The sequence below is a fragment of the Schistocerca cancellata genome, chromosome 7 (genome assembly GCF_023864275.1).
Source record: "Schistocerca cancellata isolate TAMUIC-IGC-003103 chromosome 7, iqSchCanc2.1, whole genome shotgun sequence".
In the NCBI taxonomy this organism is placed as follows: Eukaryota; Metazoa; Arthropoda; class Insecta; order Orthoptera; family Acrididae; genus Schistocerca; species Schistocerca cancellata.
In genome coordinates, this window is record NC_064632.1 from 14,346,167 (window position 1) to 14,365,800 (window position 19,634).

Genomic DNA, 19,634 nt, shown 5'->3' on the forward strand with positions numbered 1-19,634 from the left:
GCTGGTGAATGCGCGGCTACGGAGAGTGTCTTTCACTGTTGGAAAAAGCCAAAAGACGAGGAGGCAGGTCAGGTGAGTAGGGAGCATGAGGAATCACTTCAAAGTTATCACGAAGAAACTGTTGCGTAACTTTAGCTCGATGTGCGGGTGCGTTGTCTTGGTGAAACAGCACACGCGCAGCCCTTCCCCGACGTTTTTGTTGCAGTGCAGGAAGGAATTTGTTCTTCAAAACATTTTCGTAGGATGCACCTGTTATCGTAGTGCCGTTTGGAACGCAATGGGTAAGCATTACGCCCTCTCTGTCCCAGAACATGGACACCATCATTTTTTCAGCACTGGCGGTTAGACGAAATTTTTTTGTTGGCGGTGAATCTGTGTGCTTCCATTGTGCTGACTGGCGCTTTGTTTCTGGATTGAAAAATGGCATCCACGTCTCATCCATTGTCACAAGCGACGAAAAGAAAGTCCCATTCATGCTGTCGTTGCGCGTCAACATTGCTTGGCAACACGCCACGCATTCGTGGCACCCACCTGGATGACACTTTTCGCATTTTCAGGTCGTCATGCAGGATTGTGTGCACAGAACCCACAGAAATACCATCTCTCGAGGCGATCTGTTCAACAGTCATTCGGCGATCCCCCAAAACAATTCTCTCCACTCTCTCGATCATGTCGTCAGACCGGCTTGTGCGAGCCCGAGGTTGTTTTGGCTTGTTGTCACACGATGTTCTGCTTTCATTAAACTGTCGCACCCACGAACGCACTTTCGACACATCCATAACTCCATCACCACATGTCTCCTTCAACTGTCGATGAATTTCAATTGCTTTCACACCACGCAAATTCAGAAAACGAATGATTGCACGCTGTTCAAGTAAGTAAGCCGGCCATGGTGGCCAAGCGGTTAATGGCGCTACAGTCAGGAACCACGAGGCCGCTACGGTCGTAGGTTCGAATCCTGCCTCGGGCATGGATGTGTGTGATGTAGTTAGGTTAGTTAGGTTTAAGTAGTTCTAAGTTTCTGGGGACTGATGACCTTAGAAGTTATGTCCCATAGTGCTCAGAGCCATTTGAGCCGTCGCCATTTTAAGTATTTAAAACAGTTTTCATTCTCGCCGCTGGCGGTAAAATTCCATCTGCCGTACGGTGCTGCCATCTCTGGGACGTATTGACAATGAACGCGGCCTCATTTTAAAACAATGCACATGTTTCTATCTCTTTCCAGTCCGGAGAAAAAAATCGGAGGCCTTACAACTTGAATGCACCTCGTATAGGTAAACAGCATCAAGGGTTGAAGCAAATAATTACACTTAGCAACTGGGACAAACCACCTAACGTCCAATGATAAATTCCTGCCACGGCAAAGCTAACGAAATTTAAAGCACTATATTTTGCAGCGAGAGCGTAAACAGACAATAACCGGTTAAGAACTTCAGTTGATGAAACCAATAACTACACGTAGGACCGTGCACACAAAAGCAATTTTTTCCTTGCCTTGCTACGGCACCGCTGCCTCAGATTCGTGTTGAAACATTTGGCTAAGGGGCGTCAGCCACGCTGTTACCAATATGTATTCATACAGTAACCAAGAAGGCGGAAATCCTCACAACCACTTGGGCTATTCTCTCCGTCTTCTGTGGCCTAGCATCTCTGTTAAGGTCTGGTTGTTCGTCCGTAAGTGGAATCACTTATTTTCAAGATCAATCTTTCTAATCGAAATAATATGGCTAGCGTCTCCAGTTTGTACGCCGAGAATTTGCCCTCCACCATTTAGAAAGACCTGGAGGCGTACCTGAAAGGCTGCCGCTCTCCATACATCTCTCGGCAGCCGCAACACCAGAATTTGAAGTTCCTGTCTACAAGATAAACTCTGTGTCGAAATCTGATAAAGCTGGGATGGGTGTGCTAGCCGATGCCTCATTCAGTGGATCGAAGTATGCCCATCAGATGTCACTCGACTGAAAATGCTCATCGTTCCTCCGCAGTAGATTAAAGGGATCAGCCAGCTGCACAAATCTGGGAATGAGTTTGTGAAAAAAATTCACTGTCCCTTTAAACCTGTCTTTCTATTCTTTAGCCAGGGACCGTATGAATATTCTTAGATCGATCTTAGTAGACCCTCACACCTTCAAGAGACATCTCAAGATCTCTATCTGGACCAGGTTGATCGTAGCAGATTTGTCCACTCAGCCCAAAGAGGGTGAAGCACTGGTCCCACATGGCCCAATGCTCACTGAAGGTTTTGCAGTAAATATTCACGCCATCGACCTGGTTGTATACACACTTAAATTTTAAGTCACCCAACTGAGGATCTTATAAATATGGCAATATGGCTGCTCCAATAGCCAAAATGAATGAAATGCGGTTATATTCCAAGAAATGACAATTAAATCGACAGCCTAGCTGCAAACAGGAGTTGTCATACATAATTGGGAACATGTCGAAAATGTGTGCCCCGAACGGAACTCGAATACAGGATTTTCTGCTTACATGGCAGACGCTGCATCCACCTGAGCCACGGAAGGCACAGAGGATTGCGCGCCTGCAGGGATATACCCTTGCACGCTCCCAGTGAGACCCACATTCCCAACATGTCCACACCAATTCATTCGTAGTGCGCCTAATAGATGTTTGCCCATCACACTCATTACTCGTGGCAGATTAATATACCAAGTCCCGTACGAGTTAGGGAATAGCGTGTGCATTGGCACAAGAAGGTCAGTGGCCGGGTAGCCATATTTTAACTATATATGAAGGTAGTATCTGTTTCCGAAAGAACAGTGGTGGGAAACAGCCCCTAAAGGAGGAAGAATCAGCAATGATCAACGGCATAAGGATGCTGACTGGATGATGCCGAAGGCAACGAAAACCACTGCATTAAGGTCACGTAATGTGTATCCACAGGACATGTGGCCCACAGTGGATAAACATAAAACAAACAGTGTCATGATGATCTCTCCATTGGCGAAAGATTCCGGAATAGTCCCCCATTTGGATCACAGGGAGGTGACTACCAAGGGGAGGTGACCTTGAGAAAAAGACTGAATAGCAACGAAAGGGTAACGTTCTACGAGTCGGGACAGGGATTGTCAGAAGCTTCGACACACCAGGGAAGCTATAAAATCGGAAAAGGGAAATATTAAGCCTCAATATAGGTACAGCGGGGTCAATGAAGGGAAATGGGAAGAAGACAAGGGTATCTGGTCAGATGAGAATGTGTAATATCTACAGCAGCAGAAAAAGGTATAATGAGAGTAGGATCCATTATGAACAGTAAGTTAGGAGCGACAGTGAGTTGTTGTAAACAGTTCAGTACAGGGTTGTTCTCATTGGAGTCGACAGCAAACCGCTGCTGACAACGATAGTTCAGTTATACCTTCCGACGTCACAACCGGAAGATGAAGAGTTAGAGAAAATATAAGGTTACTGAACGAATAATTCAATACTTACAAGGAGACGAAACATGGGAGAATGGAATACGGTTGTAGGCAAAGGAGTAGAAGAAAGGGACATGGAAGAAGACAGGCTTGGGACTATGAGAGTGGAGAAAGTAATTCAGTTGCGCAATAAATTGCAGCTAGTAATTCCAAACACGCTGTTCAAGAACCACAAGGGGAGGAGGTATACTTGGAAAAGGCTGGGAGATACAGGAAGACAGACATTCTGAAGCCAGATATTGGATTGTAAGGCGTACCCAGGGGCAGATACAGACGCACATCACAATTTAGTAATGAAGAGAGTAGGCTGACTGTAACGAGATTAGTAAGGAAGAATCAATGTGCAAAGAAGTGGGATACACAAGTACTGAGGAATGAAGATGTAGCCTTGAAGTTCTCTAAGGCTATGGACACTGCGTTAACTAATAGCTCAGCAAGCGTTTCAGTTAGAGAGGAATGGATATCTCTAAAAAGGGCAACCACCGATGCTGGAAAGAAAATCGTAGGTATATAGAAATTAACTGTGAACAAACCAAGGGTAACAGGAGATACTTCAGATGATCGATGAATGAGGGAAGTACAAAAGCGTTCAGCGAAAGTCAGGAACGCGGGTAGTTGGTAGGAATACACTGAAGGCCTGTATGATGGGGATGACTTGATTGTGGACGTGATAGATGAAGAAACAGGAGTCGATACTGAAGATATCGTAGTTCGTGTCCAAGAGGAAGAGGATCCTGTATTACAATCAGAATTTAAAGGAGCTTTGTAAAACATAAGATCGAATAAGGGAAAAGGGATAACATTCCATCAGAATTTCTAAAACCGCTGGGGGAAGTGGCAACAAAACGAATACTCATGTTCGTGTTTAATGTGTATGAGTCTGGCGATATACCATCTGACTTTCGGAAAAACATCATCCACAGAAGTCCAACGATATCAAGAGCCGACAAATGCTATAATTAACGCAGAATCAACTTAACAGCTAATGCATCCAAGTAGCTGACGGGACTTATATACAGAAGAATGGAAATAAAAATTGAGCATTTGTAGTTAGGCTTCAGGAGAAGTAGAGGCACTAGAGAGGCAGTTCTGATATTATGACTGACCACGTAAGCAAAATTGAAGAAAAATCAAGTGTACCGTGAATTTCAGGAATACGTTAAAACATCCAGTTTCAGACATCGGTGAGGCCGAAAAAAATCCTGCAAGAACGGGACCAACGACGATTGAAGAGAACCGTTCAGCGTGACAGAAGTGCAACCCTTCAGGAGATTGCTGCAGATTTCAATGGTGGGCCATCAAGTGTCAGCGTGCGAACTATTCAACGGAAAATCATCGATATGCGTTTTCGGACCCGAAGGCCCACTCGTGTACCCTTGATGACAGCACGACACAAAGCTTTACGCCTGGCCTGGGCCCGTCAACACCGACAGTTGACTGTTGATGACTGGAAACATGTTGCCTGGTCAGATGAGTCTCGTTTGAAATTGTATCGAGCCGATGGAGGTGTACGCGCATGGAGACAACCTCCAGAATGCATGGGCCCTGCACGTCAGCAGGGGACTCTTCAAGCTGGAATGGTGTCGAGTGTGTGCAATTGGAGTGACAGGGGACGCCTGATACGTTTAGATACGACGTTGACCGCTGCCACGTACGTAAGCGTCCTCTCTCATCATCTGCATCCATTGATGTTCATTGTGCTTTCCGATGGACTTGAGCAATTCCAGCAGGACAATGCGACAGCCCACATGTCCAGAATATGCTATAGAATGTCTCCAGCAACACTCTTCTGAGTTTAAATACTTCCGCGGGCCACGAGACCCCACAGACATGAACATTATTGAGCATACCTGGTTGGTTGGTTGGGTGTTTGGGGAAGGAGACCAGACAGCGTGGTCATCGGTCTCATCGGATTAGGGAAGGCTGGGGAAGGCAGTCGGCCGTGCCCTTTCTGAGGAACCATCGAGGCATTTGCCTGGAGTGATTTAGGGAAATCACGGAAAACCTGAATCAGGATGGCCGGACGCGGGATTGAACCGTCGTCCTCCCGAATGCGAGAGCATACCTGGCATGCCTTGGAACGTGCTGTTCACAAGAGGTCTCCACCCCGTCGTGCTCTTACGGATTTATGGACAGCCCTGCGGGATTCATGGTGTCAGTCCCGTGCAGCCCTACTGCAGACATTAGTCGAGTCCATTCCACGGCATGTGGCGTCACTTCTGCCCGTTCGAAGGGACCCTACACCATATTAGGCAGATGTCCCAGTTTCTTTGGCTCTTCACTGTATATTACAGAAACTGTATAAAATGTGAAGAAACCTTCATTCCTCCAAAGTTTTCGTTTCAGTTTGCTCACTATAGTAGCATTACCAAACGAAGCTGTACAACGGAATAAATCAGCAATCCAATGTGCTTGGTATGTTACTACGAGTTTACATGCTGACTTGTAGTAGAGTATGTAGTAGCTTTTGTTTCGGAGATGGTTTCCAACATCTTGACTGGCCTAGGGCCTCCCGTCAGGTACACCGTTGGCCTGGTGCAAGTCTTTCGAGTTTACGCCACATCGGCGACTTGCGTGTCGATGGGGATGAAATGATGATGATTAGGACAGCACAGCACCCAGTCCGTGAGCGGAGAAAATCTCCGACCCAGCCCGAAATCGAACCCGGGCCGTTGGGTATGACATTCCGTCGTGCTGACCATTCAGCTACCAGGGGCGGACACTGTCATGAATACAGATCGGTGATGTGTCTTAGACTGTTACACATGATTTAGCATTTCTAGAGACTTGCGTGTATCGACAGGAAATACTGTGTGATTCATAAGTATCTCCGAGGTTTCGGAAAACGACTGCAAAGAACGGGAAGATATACAAAAAATAGATAGATACTGGTGGATAGTTTTTAGTTCTAATACATGCCTGCGGCGTAGTTTCAGATTGCAACACTAAGGGACAGGCGCCTGAGTGCACGTAGACAGACCATCCAATCCATATTGTCGTAACGAATTAGTCCGCAGATACAGGTAGGTAACCCACTGAGCAGCAGGCTATTGGTCTAGTGTTTTCCCAGTTCCCAGGCAAATACTACAACAACTTCAAATAATAGCACGAACGTACTGATGGATCACAAATGGTGCACGTATGGGGCATCTGTAATGTGAGTTGAAAATTTGAATAGCTGCTCTATGTACTTATACCTGCCTACTATCTTAAAGCTTCCAGTTAGTCATCTTCTGAAACCCCAGAACGCTGTATAGAACATTGACGTCCAGATCTGTGAGAGGATAGACTAAATGTCAGATAATTAGGTCACTTTTTCTCTCATGTATCAGTAAATATGGAAGGACGACCAAGAACCAAGTACGCCGATTAAAAAGGACGTCATACCGAGATGTAGTCTTTCCCCCCTACTGTTCAGTCTATACGTCGAAGAAGTAATAATGGAAACGAAAGATTCAAGGGTGGAATTAAAACTGGAGGTGATAAGATATCAGTGAAAATATTCGCTGATTACATTGCTGTCATCAATGAAAGTGAAGAAAAATTACAGTATCTGTTCAGTGGAATGAACAATCTAATGGACTGAGGGTAAATAGAAGAAACACGAAACTATTGAGATGTAACATAGGGAGAATTGCGAGAAACTTAACATCAGCGCTGGTGATCACGAAGAGGAAGTTGAGGAATCCATCTACTTAGATAAAAAAAGAAAAATAAATAAAAAAAGAAAAATAAATTAAAAAAAAATAAAAGACAAAAAAAAAACAGAGTGATGGACAGAACAAGGAGGAAAGGAGGACATAAAAGTAGACTAGCACTGGCAGAACATGAGAGAGGGCATATTCCTGGCCAAGGCAAGTCTACCAGTATGAAACATAGGCCTTAACTTGAGGAAGAAATTTTTGAGAATGTACTTTTGGAGCACATCATTCTACGGAACATGAAATGTGGCAAAATTGTAACAGAAGAGAATCGAATAATTTGAGACGTGATGCTACAGAAGAATGTTGAAAATTAGGTGGTCTGATAAGGTAAGGAACAAGAAGGCTCTACGCAGAATCGACGAAGATTTATGGAAAACACTAATAAGAACAAGGGACAGGATGGCAGGATATCAGTTAAGACATCAAGGAATAACTTCCATGGTACTAGAGGAAGCTGTAGAGGATAAAAACTGTGGAGCAAGATAGCGATTAGAAAACATCCAGCAAAGAACTGAGGACGTAGGTTGCAAGTGCTGCTTTAGTTTTTACAGAATCAATAGTATGCACTTCCTATAAATATCACAGAAATTTTCCTAACTACGTTATATGTTGCTGTGTATTGTATTCGTGGCTGGAGAAGTCAACATTCCATTTGACACTGCGATTTTGATTCCATACTGACTTCTAATTTATACTTTGGCTTCATGTGGATCGTGTGAGATTATCATTTTATTTGTTTCATCGCAGTTGAAATTAAATTTGAGTTGTGGTAGTTTTGCGATTTCTTCTTAATTTTTGGAAAACGGTGTACACCGAATCATCTTGGCAAACCAGTGATACGTTTTATAAAAGATTATATTGGAGTAATTTAGAAACTGTTTAGTACAAGACCAGACGTCGAACTCCTTCAACCCCATGGGTAAATGAGCTTCTTAAAAAGCAAACGTCTTTACGTGTTAGCTTCTACCATGTTTCGTGATTTTCCAACGAAACAGTCACAAGAAACCCTTTAAGACACGATCATACCAACTACAATTCGTCCATCATCACTAGTTCTGCTATAATTATTTCTTACATTTGAATTCCTCATTCAAGCCACCAATAGAAAGAAGCGTCCACATGAACGAAACAACTTTTGATTTAATCTTGTCACACTCTCTTGTACATGTTATTCACTAGTAGCTTTGTAATTGTAGAACAGAAAGAAACTATTACCTGTAAACTGCAGTGTACAGAAAGTTGCTGTACGTAAAAGTATCCGGTGTAACATATGGAGTCCGGTTTGTTAGTGCACAGACTACGAAATTTAGGAAAGCTTGACTTGACAGCAATCTATTTCGCGTTAACACTGATCAGCCCCTACGTTATGATCACCTGCCTTATAGCTGGTATGTCCACCTCTGGCACGGATAACAGCGGCGACGCATCGTGGCATGGAAGCAATGATGCCTCGGTAGGCTGCTGGTGGACGTTGGTATCACATCTGTACACCTGGGTCCCGTAAATTCCGAGGAGGGGGCGGAGGCGATGAGCTCAGCCGCCTCGTTCACTCACTTCCAAGATCAGGTTCAGATATGCCGAGCTGGGGTGTCAGCACATCAGTGGGAATTCGCCACTGTGTTCCTAGAACCACTCCACCACTCTCCGAGCCTTGTGACACGACGCATTTTGAAAAATGCCGCTGCTGCCGGGAAACATAATCCTCATGAAATCACTTAATAAAAGAAAGTCTTCTGGACCAGAGTGTATACCAATTAGGTCCTTTTCGGAGTATGCTGATGCATTAGCTCCATACTTAACAATCATATAGAACCGTTCGCTCGACGAAAGATCCGTACCCAAAGACTGGAAAGTTGCACAGGTCACACCAATATTCAACAAAGGTGTGGTGTCACCGCCAGACACCACACTTGCTAGGTGGTAGCCTTTAAATCGGCCGCGGTCTGATAGTATACGTCGGACCCGCGTGTCGCCACTATCAGTGATTGCAGACCGAGCGCCGCCACACGGCAGGTCTAGGGAGACTTCCTAGCACTCGCCTCAGTTGCACAACCGACTTTGCTAGCGATGGTTCACTGACAAAATACGCTCTCATTTGCCGAGACGATAGTTAGCATAGCCTTCAGCTACGTCATTTGCTAAGACCTAGCAAGGCGCCATTACCAGTTACTATTGATACTGTAATCATGTACCGTCAAGACCGACGCTCATCATTAATGGATTAAAGTTAAGTATTCCACCTGCTACGTCCGTTTTTCTAAAATCTAAATTCCTTGTCCTGTTCCAGACCGCACGCCAGCCAGGGTGAGCTAAAGCGCGTGCCTTTCGGTTCAAAATGGCTCTGAGCACTATGGGACTTAACTGCTGTGGGCATCAGTCCCCTAGAAGTGAGAACTACGTAAACCTAACTAACCTAAGGACATCACACACATCCATGCCCGAGGCAGGCCGAGGCAGGATTCGAACCTGCGACCGTAGCAGTGCCTTTCGGCTTCCTCTCAGACCCGGTGTTGGCTCTCCTGCCAACCCACAACAAAAGGTAGGAGGAGTAATCCACCAAATTGCAGGACCATATCGTTAACATCGATATGCATGGGGATTTTGGAACATATATTGTGTTCGAACATTATGAATTACCTCGAAGAAAACGGTCTATTGACACACAGTCAACATAGGTTTAGAAAACATCGTTCCTTTGAAACCCAACTAGTTGTTTATTCACATGAAGTGTTGAGTGCTATTGACAAGAGATTTCAGATCGATTCAGTATTTCTGGATTTCCGGAAGGCTTTTGACACTGTACCACACAAGCGGCTCGTAGTGAAACTGCGTGCCTACGGAATATCATCTCAGTTATGTAACTTGATTTGTGATTTCCTGTCAGAGACGTCACAGTTCGTAGTAACTGACGGAATGTCATGGAGTAAAACAGAAGTGATTTCTAGCGTTCCACAAGATAGTGTTATAGGCCCTTCGCTGTCCCTTATCTATATAAACGATTTGGAAGACAATCTGAGCATCCATTTTCGGTTTTTTGCAGATGACGCTATCGTTTATCGACTAATAAAGTCATCAGAAGATCAAAATAAACTGCAAAACGATTTAGAAGAAACATCTGAATGGTGCTAAAAGTGGCAGTTGATCCTAAATAACGAAAAGTGTGAGGTCATCCACATGAGTGCTAACAGGAACTCGTTAAACTTACACGATAAATCAGTCTAATCAAAAAGCCATAAAATCAACTAAATACCTAGTATTACAATTACGAACAACTTAAACTGGAAGGAACACACAGAAGATGTTGTGGGGAAGGCTAACCAAAGATTGCGTTTTATTGGCAGGACACCTAGAAAATGTAACAGACCTACTAAGGAGACTGCCTACACTACGCTTGTCCGTCCTGTTTTAGAATACTGCTGCGCGGTGTGCGATCCTTACCAGATAGGACTGATGGAAGAAATCGAAAAAGTTCAAAGAAAGGCAGCACGTTTTGTATTATAGCGAAATATGGGAGAGAGTCTCACAGAAATGATACAGAATTTATGCTGGACATCATTAAAAGAAAGGCGCTTTTCGTTGCGACGGAATCTTCTCACGAAATTCCAATCACCAACTTTCTCCTTCGAATGCGAAAATATTTTTTGACACTGACCTATATATGGAGGAACGATCACCACAATAAAGCAAGGGAAATCAGAGCTCGTACGGAAAGATATAGGTGTTCATTCTTCCCGCGCGCTATACGAGATTGGAATAACAAAGAATTGTGAAGGTGGTTCGATGAACCCTCTGCCAGGCACTTAAATGTGATTTACAGTGTTTCCATGTAGATGGATGTGCGTGGTCTGCCACCAGTGTACGATACTCCTTGGTTTAAGAACCTTCAACATCGCAGCGCGTCAGCAATCGTTGGTTAATATATTAAAAAAATAGAAACCCGCCTCGATTGCGAAAAAGTACCTAATGTTAACCTAGGTTCCGGCGTAGATAACTACACCTTCTTCAGAACAATAAAACCCACAAGTGCCTAAGAAGACCTTAGTCAATGATTAAAAGAACACCATAGCTGTACATTTATAAACGAAAAAAAGGGAAACACAAACAGTACATATGTACAAAGTCTAATACGTTACTTAATGGTGTAACCTCCACCTCACACCGGCCTATGTTCGATGGGGCATGAGGTGGAGGTTACACCATTAAGTTGAGTAACTGTTTAGACTTTGTACACATGCACTGTTTGTAGAATGAGGTTTTCACTCTGCAGCGGAGTGTGCGCTGATATGAAACTTCCTGGCAGATTGAAACTGTGTGCCCGACCGAGACTCGAGCTCGGGACCTTTGCCTTTCGCGGGCAAGTGCTCTACCATCTGAGCTACCGAAGCACGACTGACGCCCGGTACTCACAGCTTTACTTCTGCCAGTATCTCGTCTCCTACCTTCCAGGAGAGCTTCTGTAAAGTTTGGAAGGTAGGAGACGAGATACTGGCAGAAGTAAAGCTGTGAGGACCGGGCGTGAGTCGTGCTTCGGTAGCTCAGATGGTAGAGCACTTGCCCGCGAAAGGCAAAGGTCCCGAGTTCGAGTCTCGGTCGGGCACACAGATTTAATCTGCCAGGAAGTTTCATAGCAGCGCACACTCCGCTGCAGAGTGAAAATCTCATTCTGGAAACACCCCCAGGCTGTGGCTAAGCCATGTCTCCGCAATATCCTTTCTTTCAGGGGTGCTAGTTCTGCAAGGTTCGCAGGAGAGCTTCTGTAAAGTTTGGAAGGTAGGAGACGAGATACTGGCAGAAGTAAAGCTGTGAGGACCGGGCGTGAATCGTGCTTCGGTAGCTCAAATGGTAGAGCACTTGCCCGCGAAAGGCTAAGGTCCCGAGTTCGGGTCTCGGTCGGGCACAGAGTTTTAATCTGCCAGGAAGTTTCATGTACTGTTTGTGTTTCCCTTTTTTTCGTTTATAAATGTACAGCTATGGTGTTCATTTAATCATTGACAAAGGTCTTCTTAGGCACTTGTGGGTTTTATTGTTCTGAAGAAGGTGTGGTTATCTACGCCGAAACCTAGGTTAACACTAGGTGCTTTTTCACAATCGAGGCGGGTTTCTATTTTTTTAATATACTCCTTGGCCGTCATGGTATCTTGCACGAGCTCCACTGCACCCATGGATGCCCACGTGAATGTTCCCCAGAGCATAACGGAGCCGCCGCCATCTTCTCGCCGTCCTGCAATATAGGTGTCAAGGAGCTGTTCCCTTGGGAGGCGACGGATTCTAAGCCTCACATCGGCACGATGAAGACGTTATCGGGATTTATCAGACCACGCAACGCTCTGACACTGCGACAGCGTCCAGTGGCGACGGTCACGTGCCCATTTCAGTCGTAGTTACCGATGACGTGGTTACGTTAGCACAAGCATGGGTTGTCGGCTGCAGAGGCCCAACGTTACGAGTGTTCGGTGCATTGTGTGTTCAGACACACTTGTATTCTGCCCAGCATTGAAGCTTGATGTTACTTCCGCAGCAGTTGGCGCCCGTCCTGTTTAACTAGTCTGCCCAGCCTACGACGTCCGACATGAGGAGTGGCCGCCCAGCTCCACGACGTCTGACAGTGGTTTCACCTCGGTTTCGCCACGTGTTGATAACACACAGCAGAGCACCTCTCGAGCGTCCGACAAGTCGTGGAGTTTCGGAAATATTCCTGCCGAGCCCTGCGCCATCACAATCTGCCCTCCGTAAAACTGGGATAGTTCGCGCACCTTCCTCATTCTACACCCGGACAGCACGATCACTGATATTGCATGTCCCGTGCGTGTGTCTGATTAGCAATCATTCCTCGCCAGATGACGCTGCTATCGCCTGGACGGTTTTACACAACACCGACTCAAAGGAAGGCCTCGGCGCTTGTTCGTGACGTCACGTCAGCTAGGCACGGCGAACGCCAGGTCTGCTGCAGGTATACTCATAATGGTGGTGTCTCCCTCTCTGACACAGGAACATGTGAAACTATTGGCGGTAGTTGACCGACACACATTGTTCTGAGAGATATCTGCAATCAATTAACTGTGCAATTCATTACACTTCTTAACAAATAGTGTATTCCTGAACATAAATTTCCACGTGTTTTAAGGATTGACATACAAAAACACCTTCATGGTTCAGCAGCAACAGAATTCGTGCTTCTTTATCTTATTTGTAAATCTGAGGAAGTTACGTTTGTACTGGGTTACTTTTAAAGAAACTGTGAACGTATTGGTGCTGTTCTTTAGGTATCTTGGTTGACTATGGGGTGAGGAGCACTGAATGTCAATGAAATATCTTGCGATTGTACACGTTGGGGGAGGTGGTGGGGGACAGAAGAAGAGGCAAAAGAGAGATACTTGTTTTATGAAATTAAAATTTTTTTATCTTATAAAGTTTATCCTTTCAGTTGCAAGAGGGGAATATTTATCTTTTCTAATGTGCATGTTTAAAAAAGTTTAAGCTCAGCAGTATTTTCGATGTATGAAGCTATTTTGTTTCCTGTTTAGAATTCCTTTCGTTGAAAACGACTGTAATCTAATGACTGGCCACAATTGGACATTTACACGTGTAAATTAGTTCACATTTCCAGTGACGATGTCAAACGAAAATAAATAAATAAATAAAAGAAACGCGTTCATTGTAAGGGGGTTGGGGTAAGTTTCGATAACAAAATGGATCAAGTCAATATAGTTACTTGAATGTAAAGTTTCCGAAGCTTGCAATGGGGCAAAGCGTGTTCCCATATTGATCTACGTTTGTTTCGACAGGATTCAGTAATACAGAACTATGATCCTTATTTGTAGCTTTACGACAGTAATACAATCTTTCATCTAAATAAAACTGCAGAATCCAAAACAATACCAAACATTTTGTCCAAAAATAAGAAATTTATAGTGATAAGCACGCCCAGGCGTTACTGCCTGCAACAGACCTGGCGTTCGCCGTGCCTAGGTGACGTGACGTCACGAACAAGCGCCGAGGCCTTCCTTTGAGTCGGTGTTGCTTTACATCGATAGTAGGTCGGTGGTAATAACGTTCCGGCTGATCACCATATGGTTACAATGATTACGTTTCATTTTAGAAGATGTCCAGACCTGGTATAGAAACAGTATTACATACTGGCTTTGTAGTCACGCAACTAATCTGAAATACAGTGTTATGAACATATCAGTGTATGCGATACCTATTGTAGTCACAGGGCAACCCGTCAGGGTATGTTCCGTGCTTCGCCCCCGTTATCTCACTAATATACGTACAGCATAGCCCAACGTCATTGTAAGGAAGTCTGACGCAGAATGTGAAGTGTCACCACCTAAATGTGGTACATGAAGATAACGAAGTCGTTGTATTGAAACAGAACAGCTGAAAGATAAAACTAAAATTGTGATCAGTGTACAGAAGTAATACTAGAATGGGAGAGAATCTCGCAGATTCGCCTAGCTATGACGTTGAACTGTACGCTGTACGTGTTGCCCGCACAGAAAACCCCCTTCAGTTGTACACCGCAGAATAAGCACACTAATACACAAGAATGACGAAAATGCGTTTGAGATGTGAACTACGAGTTTCTCTTCCACTCAGGTTTTAGTTTTATACATCGACTACATATTTTATAAAATTTTTAGAACAGCCACTAGTAGTAATCGATACTTTTTAGTGAGCAGCTTCCTCAATATCATAAGATCAACGTCAGAAACTGTGGGACTTACAGTTCAGAGTACTTGACTGATTACACTGCCGGCTGCTTTGAACTGAATTTCAGAAGAGAGTCATCAAAAACTTTTGAATTTACAGTTCAAAATATTTAGATGATGACATTGATAGCTACTTTGAACTGTATATTCCACAGTCTCTGACGATGCTCTTATCAAAGTGAGCGAAACCGATCAATAAAATGTTGATTACGACTCGTGGCTGTCCTACACATTTCAGCAGTCGGTGTTTACGCTGCCCATAAATAATTTTTATTTTATCTCTGGAGCTGGTTTCTTTTAGGACAAAGATTTCGTCGTCTGGATGTACCATATACAGAGGGAGATACCTCCTTACGTGCCCACTCACACTCTTCTACAAATAATGACTTTGAAATATATGTGTATCCAATGTAAAAGAAGGCTGAGCACAGCGCATCTACAGTAGCTGTCGTACCACTTCTGTATTCGCCACGTATGTACCTCAGCTTAGTTACGTAAGACCGGACTTAGCATTTCCTTTACTTGATTTAAGTGCTCTGAAGATGTTCTAAAATGGTATAAGGCGGGTAGTCATAAATGCGATCTAGACTCCGGTAAACAATATTAAAATACTGAGAAATGTTGCACAAGTAGTATCGTAAAGCATCGACAGACTGCGTAGAATCTCAAGGTTAGGAGACTACGTTTCAGCGCTGTAGAGAAACGTGTGCTACAAAGTGGTAATTGCGCTGGCAGTATGCCACGAGAAAGTGCATACATAGCTCTCCCACAGTAAACAGGCGTACGAGAACTATGCGAGCAATCGTGTTGCAAGTCTCCTGACAACTGTAAGAGTTTTCAACTATGTTTAGTGACGTCCTTCAAAGTACGTCAGTTGTAGATGTTACTGTTGCCAAAGGGACTTACGTTCATAACACTGGCTGCGACAGAGACATTGTTATTTATTATTATGCTTACATCCAGGTAACACACCCGGCCTCCGTAGCCGAGGCCGCTAACACACGCTCGTGCGTTGGCGGTCGACCCGGTGGTCAGCCGGTGGTGGTGGAAAAAAATTTCCACGCCAGCGTTTGGCCGCAAGGGAAGGAGACGTGACAGCGTAAATTTCCTGGTCACCAGACTTTGCACCATTGTTCTGGTTTAAACTCGAAACCTGTCTCATGACGTGAGGTCATGTGGCACTGTTGATGCTGACGCTAAGCTTGCCGGCCCCCTTGGTGCTGTATGCGAGGAGGAGGCTGTGCGCCGGCACCGCGTTTCAGCCTCTCTCATCATCATCATCATCATCATCATCATCATCACCATCATCATCATCATCACCACCATCACAAAACACAAACGCTATACTATACTCCAAACACACACGCAGTACGTAAATGCTGTATTACAAATATTGTAATGGAGCATGTTGCAAATAAATAAACAAAGAAAGAAAGAAACATGTTACACACCCACGAAATTCAGGAGTATTATCCGCTCAACGTTCCAGACAGTACAGTAACTTTGTACTATGTAGCCAATATTGTCTCAACGTTTTTGCAAAATATTCTGTATTTCTGTAACGAACTGTTTGCTATCTGATATGTTTACTAATTTTGAACAGGTTGACCATTTTCTTGACATTTAATAAATGCTGCAAATTTATTAATCTTGAAAGTGTAACCTCCCCCTCACTTATCGACTTTAATAACAGAGAAAAATTAAACCGCGTGTACCTAATGGAAATTTGGGAAAAGCAATCGTCACCGAAGTTAATCTGTCGGTAAAGAGGGAGGAAAGGGTTAAATCTGAATGAAAGGAAAAATGCAAATGAAACTGGGGGAAATTAATTTTGAAAAGGGGTAAAGTTAATAAATAAAGTATATGTGCGGCCGTTACGTTAACAATTAACTAGCGGTAATTAGATATTTGAGATTTAGGGAAAATTACGGTCGCCAGTCCTAAGGACAATTACTATAGTAACTGAAAGAGAAAGGTTATTACACATATAATTAGCACTAGAAGCGTGGCAACTGAAGGTTGACACGTGTAGTGTGAAAACTGAAAGTTTGTCAGAAGTTATAAATTTCGCTACACTCTGACTTAATTTAGCAAAAGAATTAATAAAACCGGATAATCGAAAGTTAATTTAGTGACTGAAGTTAATAGTAAACTTTCTTTCTGAAGCACATCGAAATTCAGTAAAATACGGTTAGTCTTGGACTACCTCAACAATCATTTCAAAAGCTACTTGAATCTACGCAATTTAGAAATAAGGGATTTAACTTTGAACTTGAATTAAATGATTCTGAACAATTAAAAATAGTAAAATTTAGTACGTACCAAGCTGAGCTGCAGTCACAGGTAAGCTAAAATACGGTAACAAAACTCGCACTCTTAATTTGTGCTTGTGCAATCTAAATACTGTAGCCAGCTATGAATACCTTAACTGAACTTTGAAATTAAAGCAGTGAAATCGAATTATATTTGAATTTCAACGACACTCGGGTTCATTTCGGAAAAGGTAGGGACCCTGCTTGGCAATGCAATTGGGACAATGAGCAACAAAGGTTCATACTAAGTTGCTGTAATTTTGTGATTTGAACAGTTTAAAAGCTGAGGTCTGCCATACAGTTCTAAAACTATACGTGCTTCCAGTCTTCCTTGTTGGTTGATTGAAGGTTTGAAGCTGTCGATCGAGGAGGTGGCGACAGTCACTCATTGTCGGCCGTCGCTGTGGCAGAAGCTGGATGTTGGCGCGCCTTCTTCTCGACACGGTCACCAGACGAAACGGGTCTTGATGTGCGCCAGCTAATGCTTCCCGTCCGCGACACCATGTCAGAAACTATTATCGCAAGTCGAGCGCAATTACATGCTGCCAAACCCCGAAAGCGCGGCAACTCGCGGGAGCTTCACACAACACACCTGCTCCACTCGCTACTCCCGCCAGACTCACTCTGTCCGCGCTCCACGCGACCGAGTTAACACTACCAAAGATGCTACACACTTTGATTCTTCACACGACCTATCGATGTAATCGTTCGATAGCAGTTTTCCCTAGGCAAGACCCAGCGTAAAAATACAAACAATATTTACGAAACAAATCAATTATACATCGACATAAATGCATATATATATATATATATACAAATAGTAAAACAATTACTATATGTAAAGACACAGAAATGTCATATATCCAGGTAACAAAAATAAGGAAAACAAATTTATAGTACAATAGATGGAAATAGGAGGATATGCATTTCTGGCGTTACAAAAGGACTAGCTGTGTTATTATGTTTAGGTTTATAACATTAGGAGCTTGAGAACCTATGAATTCTTAATTTAATTAAACTAAGATTTATCTTTCATTAAGAATAACCGAAAAATGTTGTAATATCCATAATAGCCCAACTCGAACGTTGTGAAATAATTTCTTTTGAAGCACCAAGGCTACTACAATGCTCTAGTTCTGATTCTGACAAGTATTGAGCATTTTATATTGTTGAGACTATAGTAAACGTTTTTAATCCGTAGAATTTTTCGTTATTTTCACACACACACACTAAAATTGCTATGTGTATTTAAAATAAATGCGTCTGTTGTATGTTTAGATAATTGCCATTATGTAAATTTCCCACAGCGTTCCACTGTTCGACTGCAGGATATCTGTCGTCATTTTCTTTCTGTAATAACCATTCATGGTTCCTACCACTTGGTGGATATCCTACCGTGATTCACACTAAAACACATGTGGCACCCAAATATTCTCGCGTTTCAAGCTGCATTAAGTCGTTAATTGCCCACAAGCTCTCAACACAGATCTCCTATGCCATTTTCAAGTGGCTGACTGTCGTCTGAATGCCGATAGCATTATATAGCCACACCACTGGTGTGTAGTCCCACGTGATAGGCGTCAATGTTTTGTTTGCGCGACCGACGAGTCAACTTGTAACGGTCCCTGGCAACACTCACACTATTAATAAACTAAAATTTTATTGTACTATATACGCCGCTATGAAGCAATTTGTATATACTGTAATTATTTAACAAAAAATATTATTTAATTTTGTGTAAAGAGCATTCGTTATTATTGAAATATTTTCTGTAGTAATATTCTCGATGTATTTATGATTGTAATATTTCTATACTCATAATGTAATTACGAAATGTGTCAATATCTGCGATAGCAAAAATGTAAAATTCAGCCACAGAGGAAAATAATGTTGTAAGATTACAAAGAGAAATTAACAAGCAGCAATAGTATAAATAGGGATACATAATGTGCATTCTTTGTCGTCTTCCTCGAGAGCTGAGAGAGAGAGAGGAACCTGTGACGTAGCATTTTATGAATGGGTAGACTTCATTTGTCTTTATCTAGATTTAGCCGCCATTAGAGGAGAAATTACAAACTAATGTGAGTTGAATTATTGTTGTGGTCTAAATACATTATAATTTATCAAACATGTGTATTACTAATGTAAATTAGCTTGCCCATGTCATCTATAATATTTCTTTAAAGAATTTTCAGCATTTTTAGCAATGATCGCTGGTGTTGCTGGGCTGTGCCGCGACCGAACGATTTGCAGCGGCGGCACATTTAAAAAAACCCGTAAATCGGGAGCAGATAAAAATTAGCAGTGAATTAAGTAAACGTTTTTCTTTTACAGCGATCCTGAGACTGACGGAATTATTACTAGTTTCACATTTGTGCAGTCATAGGCGGATACTTAACGTTGCAATTTAACAATTTGTTGGTTCTTTCAAATAACTTAAATGAATAGTGAAGTGTGATTTATCAATAT